This window comes from Macaca fascicularis, chromosome 14, assembly GCF_037993035.2.
Source record: "Macaca fascicularis isolate 582-1 chromosome 14, T2T-MFA8v1.1".
In the NCBI taxonomy this organism is placed as follows: domain Eukaryota; kingdom Metazoa; phylum Chordata; class Mammalia; order Primates; family Cercopithecidae; genus Macaca; species Macaca fascicularis.
The window spans coordinates 58,354,394-58,363,672 of record NC_088388.1 but is presented as its reverse complement, the minus strand read 5'-3'; the positions used below and the strand labels follow the sequence as shown (position 1 = coordinate 58,363,672).

Here is a 9,279-nt window from a genome sequence, read left to right as displayed (position 1 = left end):
GTCCTGTTGTAACACAACTCTTGCGGGCCCCAGCCTTCCCCTGCTGGCTGTGCTTTGGTCTGCTACTGGCCAGGTTCCTGCAGTGACCACACGTCTCATATTTGCCAGGGTGGCTTAGGTTCTGTTCACATGTAAAAGTCTCCTGGGCCCACTGGTCACTTCAGACCGCGAGGGTAAATTTGGTTCGAAAAAGTTGTATCCTGTGGAGTTTGTTGACACTCCAGCCTGTAGAGAACTAAAGGCCAGAGCTGTGGTGACTCCTGCCAGAGCTGGGGACTATGCCAGAGTCCCTGGTGTCGCTGCCATCTGAGGCCTACAGGGATTTTAAACAGCTTAACAGCAGCCAGTCCTTGGAGGCCTGGGCAGGGCCACAGCCTAGCAGTACAACCAAAACGGGTTCAGGCCACACACTGGAGGTAGGGGTTGGACCAGGTCTCCAGGGTTCAGTCCTCCCCAGTTCGAGAACCCATTCCTGTGGTCAGACATTGCCAACGCTTTTCTTGGACCTAAGGTCCCAGATCCTTGGTGCTGGGCACAGGGAAATGCTTCCTGACCTCGGCTCTTCGCAAGACAGAACTTTTGTTTGGTGCCAACCACTAGAGGGACCTCCACCACCCCAGGTCGCGAGTGGAGCGCGGCGGGACCTGGGGTGATTCGGGGCTTTCCGACCTGCTTAGGGAGGACGGCTCAGAGACCACCTCAGTTTTGCTGGGATCCCATGCGGCCTGAGGAAGTCGGGATGCTTCGAAGGGTTGCTGCTCTGGGTGTGCCTCTAATGTGGGTTTTCTATGCTTTCTCCCTTTGCAATTCTCGACACAGTTTCCTTCTTCCTCGCTTTCATTCCCTGTGACCGGAGAACGGCGCTGAAGGGCTGGAGAAGCCCAGGATACTAGCAGCCAGAGCGCTGGGGACCCCCCCGGGCCTCCCAGCAACCGGAGCTGTGCGGAGGAGGAGGTGCGGCTGGCGGGGCGGGGCGGGGCGGGGCGGGGCGGGGCGGGGCTCCCGGGAGGGGGCGCGGTCCGCCGAGAGACTCCGGGCTGGTGCCGGGACTCGCGGCCCAGAGGGTGGGGACTAGGCAGGTTCGAAGGGGCGGGGCTGACCAGGCCGGTCCCCGGGGAACAGGAACTCTGGCGGACGGGTCCCAGCAGGCTTCCTCGGTGCCCGAGAGGGAGCGGGTTCCCGAGAGGGTGGTCCCCGTGGCAGGTCCCGGGGTGGGGGCGCGGCGCTCCGGGAAGAGCCTCCCTCAGGTCCCCGCCCCGTCACGTGGGCGCCGGCCCCGGCCGCTGCGGTCGGTCTGCTGGTTGGTCGGGCGCTTGGTCCGGCAGTTGGTCGGTGGGCCAGTGGCTTGTCGCTCGCTTCTGGGCTCTCATGTTTGAAGGTGGGAGGGACACGGGAGCGGCCCGCACACCTGAGTCGCCCGGAGAGGAGCCGCGGCCCCGCACCCAGGTCAGTGGGCTTTCCCAACACCCCGGGCTCGCCGCGCGGTCGGGGTTGGGATCCCCGTCGGGAGCATTGCCTGGGGAGTGGAGCGCCCCCAGAGCTACGAACCACGGGGGCGTGTGGGTCAGTGTCTCCGTGAGCCCCGGAGCGTGTCCCAGGCTCGAGGACGGGGACCCTTCTGCAACCCCACTGGCCAGAAGCCTGGGAGGAGGGCAGAACTCCTGTGGGTTGGCTGCGAATCTCCACCCCACCCTGCCTGGGATCAGCGGACAGTCCGCACTCCTGCAGGTGCCAGCGTGGCCCTGGAGATGCGCAGGGAGGTGGGGTCCCTGAGTTCTGTGCGGCGCGTCTCAGCCCTGCTCAGCCCGGGGAGCAGCTGCGTGGACTAGGGAGCCTAAGGAGGTTGCGGAAGCTTTAGGTCTGTCCAGCCCAGGCAATTCTCTGTTGGACACAGCGTGTGTCTAGATGCAACGCCTCGGCTAAAGCCAGTTCTGTAGTGTAAGTGCAAAAATACAGCACGCTTTTCAAAATCTAAAACCACTGCCTCCCCGTAGATTGCAGGATGGGGACGGTCCTATTTAAAAGTGGGCTCTTCACCTCATCACATCAGACTTAAGACCCGCAGATTTTCCTCGGATGAAAATAAGATTATGTAACTAGAGAACAGAACTTCCAGCATTTGGGTAGGATTAAGACAGGCATTTTTGCCAGTGTTTAATCTTCTTAAAAAACGAATCTAATTATATTTTTACTTTTAGAGCAACCGGATAATTGGTATAGATCCGTCTCCTTTTTCTATATTTTGGTCTATTTCCTGTCTTTCTCTTCATCTCTCTTCTGTCTTTCTCTTCATCTCTCTCTTTTCTCAACCCCTCCTTAATTGATTATAATACAAATCTGAAGTTTTTTTCAAATTTTATAGTGTATTATGTGAAGTTAAATGGTCAACTACAGAAAAGTAGTGGGCTTTAGATATAATTCATCTTCAGCATATTCAGTCTTTCATTATTATAGGTGTATGGAAAACTCTAAGTGTTATCTAATTTAGAAATTATTTCTCTCTTTGGCTTAAAAGAGGCAACCCATTTGCACTTTGCTTAAATTAATATCTAAATAACATTGAAGTGGGAGATGGGGATGATTGATGAGGTTTTCACTGATTGCATATATCCATGTTTTATTTAACATATTTCAATTATTAGTAATACTATTTTAAGATTTGGTGATGTGACAGTTGTTAGCTTATTGCTACTGGAGAGACAAGCTGCTTACCATCATGATGCCTTCTTTACTGGGTAGCTAAAGGAGATGCGCTTTGACTTTAAGATTAAGTGGAATGAGATCAATGACATGAAGACGGTAGGAACAAAGTTATGGGAATTCCTGTCTTTCATCTGAGTGGGAAATCTGGGATAATTTTAAGAAAGGGTGATGTGATGGACCTCAAAGGATCCCTCCTGGGTTTTTCAAGGCAGAAAAGGGTAGAGTGTGGCCTGGGCTGTGACAACTGTGTGGGCAGGCAGGCATGGACTCACCATGAGAAGTGGTCAGTGGTCCAGCTTGGCTCTTATGTTGAGTGCTAGACAGTAAGACTGGTGATAAGGCTGGAAAATGGCGCCAGCTGTCCAGTGCAGAAGTCTGGACTTGGTCTGAAGGCACAGCAGGGGACTGACTGATGGTTCTGTGAACTTCTCAAAGTCAAAGACCTTGGTCCTTAACCCTCCCAATTCCTAGCCTGATACAGAGAAAATCCAGTAAATATTTGTGGAGTGCATGATGTGACAACACTGTAGAGCAGAGCTTCTCAAACTTTAACAAGTTTGAGAATCATGCAGGCATCTTGTTCAAATGCAAATTACAATTCCATAGGTCATGGGTGGGACCTGACATTCTGCGTTTCTAACAGATTCCCAGGAGCTTGCTGATCATTTCCCTATGTATAGCAAGAATTTAGAATAGCAGTTTGCAAACTGCCTCATAATCTGGGGAGTTTTGTAAAATGTCCAGATTAAGTACTCTGGGATGTTTTTACCAAGTTCCCCCAGGTGATTCTGTTGACAAATCCGAAGGCCACTGCTGCAATGGCAAAGTTCTGGCAGTGTGGTGGGAAGCAAAGTCCAAGGGAAAAAGACAGTGGGGGCGGTGAGGCTGGATAGGAAACTGGGAGGCTGATTCAGGGTGGAAGGGATGAGGCCTTATTTTGGGCCTGAGAGAGTGGTGAGGAGGGGACAGGTAGGGAGACTTTGGAGAGATAGAATCTGTAGGACGGAGGACTAGGGAATGGGACAGTCTCTAGACTGATTAGATGGAATGACAAGTGAGGAGGGAGAAACAATGCTGGGAAGATTCAGCTTTGGGCCTGAGGAATGGTATGGCTTTTAGACTGTAATACTTAAGGTAAAGTTTATGAAAGGTTCTTGTATCAGTTCAAACCCAGAGAGCACGCCAACAGACAACACGAGGCAGTATGGAGCAACATGCTGTTTTAATGAGCGCCTGGGTGCAGGTGAGCTGAGGCCTAAAATGGCATCAGCACCAAATGAGGACGGAGCAGGGGTTTTATAGTCTCCTGTAAACAAGAAGTGTCTCAGTCTGATGTAACTGCTACGTGGTACCCAGACGGCCTCCCTCTCAATCTTCATGGGGTACATGTCTTCTGGCCAGGGTAGGTGTCTTCTGGCTGGCTCTCTTCCTACCTCTGCCATGTTGCTGACGCACGCTGCTGGCGCAAGTGGCCTTGCGCCTTGGGACTGGGCCTGAGAAGGAAGGAGTTACTCATCTCTTCAAGCTTTCAAACCCCGGGGAGAATCTTTCATTCCTGTCTATTTGGTTATAGTAAAAAGGGATAAGGAGTGACCTTCTCAATAACTACTTCAGGTGTGACATAGGGGTGGCATGGGCTCCTTGGAAAAAGAAAAACTTAATTTTTAGGGTATTCTTGAGAGACAGGTTGGTATCCATCGTGTCACTGTAGCAGGAGCATAATCTGAATTGTCCGGTGGCTAACTGTAGTTTCAACAAGAGTTTTAGTGGCTTTTATTATTAGTGAGATAACACAGGGGAGGAAAAGGAGGAACCCAGTGATGACGATTACTGTCCCTACCAGGGTTTTAAATCCTCCAAAGTTAGAGAACTGTTGTCCGGCTGCTAGAGTGAGAGCTCGAGTGAGGGTGATGAGTTCAGCTTTTTGGGAAGTGGTGCCTAGGAGGCGCGGATTGACTTCAATAGTGTGGGGTGTGGTGTTTTGCGACTGAGGGTGTGGAAGTATCCCTAACAGTGGGGTTAACTACAGATGGGGGATAAGGAAAGGTTGCAGGTTTTAGAGTGGGAGGTTGCAGGAGTAGAAGAAAATTAGAAGCCTCAGATGGGTCTGGGTTGATGTGTTGGGTACTATGGGGAACGTGGAAGTGGAGAGTAGTGTGGAGTTTTGAAAGGATGTTTCTGCCTATGAGCAGAGTTGGGCATGAGGGCAGGACTAAGAAAGAGTGAGTGAAGGAAAGGGTGTGCAGGGAGCAGAAAAGTGGAGGGGTGGCTCGGGGTTTGGAGACTTGTCCATCAATTCCCACAACAGAGACGTGAGAGGACTGGGTGGGTCCTGAAAAATTAGGTAAAGCAGAGTAGGTCGCCCAGGTATCAATTTAAAAACATAGTGGCCTACCTGCCACCATCAGGGTTACCCTTGGCTCAGATGAAGCAATGGTAGTTGCCGGGGCGTCCGTTCCAGGGCACCGTCAGTCTTCACTGGCAAGGCGGACGAGATCCGAGTAGGCGGTTTTGGCCTGCTCGGGAAGGGATGGGGGTGGTCCTTGCAGGGGCTGCTCATGGTCCGACTTCCAGTGGGGTCCTCTGCAGAGGGGACACAGCCTAGTGGGCTTACCTGGGTTTGGGCATTGTCTGGACCAGTGGCCTTCATTGCCGCATTTGAAACAGGCGCCAGGTGGAGGTGGATTGCTAGGAGGCTTCTGTGTGGAGCTGTGGCCCCGTGGGCCTGCAGGGCCCCTGATGGTGGAGGCAGGCATTTGAAACTCTGCCTGTTTTTGCCTTTTACTTTCCTCATCATGATTGTTAAAGACTTTGAAGGCTAAATTAAGAAGGTCTCGTTGTGGGGGTTTGAGGGCTTGTCGTCTCATTGTCGTCAAGCTTCTGAAGCTTGAGCCATATCGGGAATGGATTGGGAGATGAACCGAAGGTTTAAGATAGTGGTTCCTTCTGGGCTGCTGGGTCTAGGTTGGTATATTTTCTCATGGCTTCAGTTACATGAGAGAGAAAAAGGGCTAGGTTTTTGTCAGGACCTTGGGTAATTTCTGGAAGTTTTTCATAGTTTACCACTTTATGGGTACCCTTTTTGAGTTCTGCAAGGAGACACACAATCATGTGGTCTCGATGGCAGCATCTAGAGGCCCTGTCTTGATAATCCCAGTGGGAGGCCTGGTTGGGGACTGCCTCTGCACCAGTAGGCTCGGCAGGAGCTTGGTGATGAACTGTATCAGCATACACCTAAGCTGGGGTCCAGATACGGTCCTGGTCTTCTGAGGTGAGGGTAGAAGAGAAGATAACGTAGAGGTCATGCCAAGTTAGTTCATAAGACTGGGTAAGATACTGAAACTCCCTAATATAAGAGGTAGGGTCTTCTGGAAATGAACCAAGTCTTTTGTTAATTTGAGAGAGATCAGTGAGGGAAAAGGGAAAATGAACTCTAACAATACCTTCAGCTCCTGCTACTTCCCAAAGGAGGCACTCTAGCACTGGTGCTGAAGTGAGGGTGGGGCATGGGCCAAAGATGGCGCTCAAGCAAGTATGGGCAGGAGAGAAGGAAGAAGCCGGAAGTGGTTCCTGCTGAGGGTTTGAAGGGGGAAGGGGATTTGATTTGATAGGCAGTGGAGGATAGATAGGGGCATAAGGTGGCGGGATGGGTTTACAGGCTTCAGGAGAGGGCAGTGAGGAAGGAGAATGAGTACAAATAATGCTAGAGTTGTCCTCAGGAGAGGACGGTGTAGGAAAAGAAGTGGGTACTGCTGACTGGGAAGATGGTAGCTGGGAAGATGGCAGCTGAGAAGATGGTGACTGGAAAGATGGCGGCTGAGAAGAGTGCAGCTGAGAAGATAAAGAGAAGGGCTTGCGGGGTTAAAGAAGATGGTTGAGAGGAGAGGTAGAGTCTGGGAGGGATGGATAGCAGTCTTCTGGATCTAATGGGGAAAAAGAGGTAGGGTTGGGAGGAGAAAGGCGATTAGGGTGGCGAGAATAGAGGAGAAGGATTTGAACAGGTGAGCAAGAATTGCAGAGGTCAGGTTGTGATCTGAGTGCAAAAAGGTCTGGACATTAGGAATTTCTCCCTATTTCTCTGGTCGTTGGCAATAATTGCTTAAATCAGTTAAAACTGTAAAGTCGAATGTTTCATTTGCCTGCCATTTGGACCGTTACCTAATTTGTACTGTGGCCAGACTGAATTGCAAAAAAAGACAAGGCGCTTAGGGCGGATATCTTGCCTGAGGCCTAAGGTTTGCAGGTTTTTTATGAGGCAGCCTAGAGGGCTGTTTTTTGGAATGGAGAACCAGGAGTTTCCCATAACGGAGGGTAGGCATAGGAGAACAAGGAAAAAGGAGACGGTCTTGGATGGCGGGATGGAGACAATAAAAGGAGCAATCGTCACCACCGTCTTTTTCGTTCCTGGAACGGGGTCAAATGGTTTAGAGGTGTCCCCCTAAGACCAGATGATCAGCGAGTGCCTGGCACACTTTGGAGCCTTTTTGGACCAACGTTGAATTTTCGGACTGGAGAAACCAAGAAAGACCGAGCGGATTTTTCCCTGTTAACTGGGTTCCCGGCGAAACTTACCAGTAAGTGAGATCAGTGACCGACGTGCATGCACAGAGGGGCTGGGGAGCTTCCTTTGTCCAGCTGCTGTGGCCTGCTTTCCAGCGTGGAGTGGTAGGTCCACGGGGGACACAGACCCGAGCCCTTCCCGGGTTTCAGCACCAGATGAAAGGTTCTTGTATTGGTTCAAACCCCGAGAGCGCACCAACACATAACACCAGGCGGTTGGAGCAACATGCTGTTTTAATGAGCGCCTGGGTGCAGGCAGGCTGAGGCCTAAAATAGCATCAGCACCAAATGAGGATGGGGTAGGGGTTTTATAGTCTCCTATAAACAAGAAGTGTCTCAGTCTGCGGTAGCTGCTAGGCGGTACCCAGATGGCCCACCTCTCAATCTTCAGGGGGTACGTGTCTTCCGGGCAGGGTAGATGTCTTCCGGCTGGCTCTCTTCCTGCTTCTGCTGTCTTGCTGACACAGGCTGCTAGCACAAGTAGGCCTTGTGCCTTGGGACTGGGCCTGAGAAGGGAGGAGTTACTTATCTCTTCAAGCTTTCAGATCCCAGGGAGAATCTTTCAGTTTAGAAGTGGTTTTTTACTTGGCCCTAAGATCTTTTTTTTTTTTCCCTGAAATCCAAATCTGTTCATGATGCTGTCCTGTTTGAAATCCTCTAGTGGATATCCTAATGCAAAATATAAGAAGGAAGTACTAATATAAACACAACTGATAAGGTATTTAAACATTTATTCCATTCTACAGCCTGTTCATCCCCATTCAAGATGTGGCATTCAGTCCCCATTTGGTGTGGGCACAACTAGGCTGAAACTTTTGGCAGCTTTGTTTATTCCTGAGTCACTATTTTTCCTGCTTCCTTCTTCTTCAGAGGAGCTCCACTTCTCTTGAACTTTATGTTTCTTAGTATCATTCTTTGGTTCCAATGCTTGATGGCACCTATGTGTCTCTGTCTTCATGGAATCTATGTGTAGTCTGGGGAAGGTGGGCTTTATCCTTTATATACCCTTAAAGTCAAGTCTTGTTTGACTTTGTGGATCTTCACAAGCTTCATTCTTATCTCTCACTCATCTGGTAAATAATCCTCTAAAAGAGGCTGTCCTAGAACAATCTGTTTAACTTTAGGTCCAGATCTCCTTAGCGCCTCAAGTTCCAGGGGACTGCTGACTCTGAGCTTTGTCTTCAGCAAATGTATGATTTCTGTTTGCTTTACGGTCCTTGGCTTGGTTCTCCCTTGTAATTCTTACTTTCATTTCCTCTCTCTGTCCTGTTCATATGTACACATTCATGCACACTGAAAGCTGAGCATTCATTGTGCATGATGCTTTTAATCACCCTATTCTATGTTGCATAGTAATCATGACCCCTAACATACCTGTAGATGGGAGGCCTAGACACAGAAGTGTATAGGACTGTCTCTCTGATAGGATAAAATATACCATCCTTGTATGGCATTCAAGTCTCTGCAGTGGTGGGCCCTACTTTAGCTCTCCAGCTGCATCTCTACTGTTCCCCAAACTGAGAAGCTGAATAATTTCTATTTGTTTGTGCCTATCTGCCTTTGCATACACTATTTTTATCTTCCCAGAAAGCCCTTTTGTCTCTGTTCTACAAGATTATTAATCCTTCAGGATATAGATCAAATTCTTGAAACCCCCTTGCCCCTAAGTCGTTTTTACTCTTCTGTTACATACATATCACATCAAATAAAGGTCTGCGATGCTGTTTCATCACTTTATGTGTATGTCTCTGTCCATACCCCTCTAAACTCTGAGCTGCTTTAGGGCTCTATCAGCAGTTGTGTGTGGCCCCACAGTTAGCAGATGTTCAGGAAGAGTCTGTGGTAGATATGGGCCTTAAGCTGGCTGGCTTTGCAATGTTTACCTCAGTAAAGAGGGAAAGGGGCTGGTTATTTCGTGTGGTAGATGAGAGAAGGAACAGGAGCAGAAACTGAGAGACTGGGAGGAAGGACAGGCCCAATGAAGAGTGAGCCCACATGGCTAGAGTCAGGGGGTTG

The 9,279-nt window shown here is 49.9% G+C and overlaps 1 protein-coding gene across 21 annotated transcripts in view; it reads left to right on the top strand.

The window, feature by feature from the left end:
* Window positions 1-1,323: 1,323 nt before the first annotated feature.
* The window catches only part of PPFIBP2 (PPFIA binding protein 2), a 144,303-nt gene continuing 136,347 nt past the window's right edge, over window positions 1,324-9,279 (top strand). For all 21 annotated transcript variants that reach the window (XR_012423421.1, XR_012423420.1, XR_012423419.1 and 18 more), the window contains exon 1: window positions 1,324-1,446. The gene's annotated coding sequence lies outside the window, so the exon portion shown is untranslated. The remainder of the gene's footprint in view (window positions 1,447-9,279) is intronic.